Raw genomic sequence first — 629 nt, 5'->3', positions numbered from 1 at the left:
GTGCTTGTATGATGCTGGATTCTTTTAAAAAGGAAAGAGGAAAATGAAAAATAGCCCTGCCGTTCCTCTAGAGCTCTAGGCAAGTGTCATTTCCACACTGGTCTGATTTCTTCTGATTATTCAGACACGTTTCGTACTGTCTCTATATTTTTAATTTGCATGGCCTCTCACAGATTGCAAGGACCTTGTCAGTTTACAATCCCTTATTTATTTTTTATTTTTATTTTTTATGCCTATAGCACCTGGTCTTCCTAGGTGGTCTCTTATCCAAGTACTAACCAGGCCTGACCCTGCTTAGCTTCTGAGATCAGACGGGATTGGGCTTGCTCAGGGTGGCATGGCTGTAGACTACATATTCTTAACATGTAATTGTTAGCATGAAGCAATTATTACTTCATAAAAGGTTACATTTTATTCAAAAGTCTTTTGCAATGCTCATTATAGGGGGAAAAAAAAGGCTTGGGTCTTTTAAGGAGGAATCAGTTAGAGGCTGAGGGCTGATGAAGGTCGTAACCACTGCGGAGGCCTGTCTTGAGGAACACGACCTGGTCCATCATAGTAAGGCATTAAAAAGCAAGGATTAGAGCAAATCTGGTGGTGGCGACTAATCGTGATGCCAAATGGCCTGA

General features: G+C 41.3%; 1 pseudogene; it reads right to left on the bottom strand.

The window, feature by feature from the left end:
• Positions 1 to 230: 230 nt before the first annotated feature.
• On the bottom strand, positions 231 to 349 carry LOC118601984 (annotated as a pseudogene).
• Positions 350 to 629: the final 280 nt, after the last annotated feature.

This window comes from Rousettus aegyptiacus, unplaced genomic scaffold (genome assembly GCF_014176215.1).
Source record: "Rousettus aegyptiacus isolate mRouAeg1 unplaced genomic scaffold, mRouAeg1.p scaffold_m13_p_4, whole genome shotgun sequence".
NCBI lineage: Eukaryota > Metazoa > Chordata > Mammalia > Chiroptera > Pteropodidae > Rousettus > Rousettus aegyptiacus.
The sequence above is the reverse complement of the archived record's forward strand: the minus strand, read 5'-3'. Positions and strand labels throughout refer to the sequence as shown.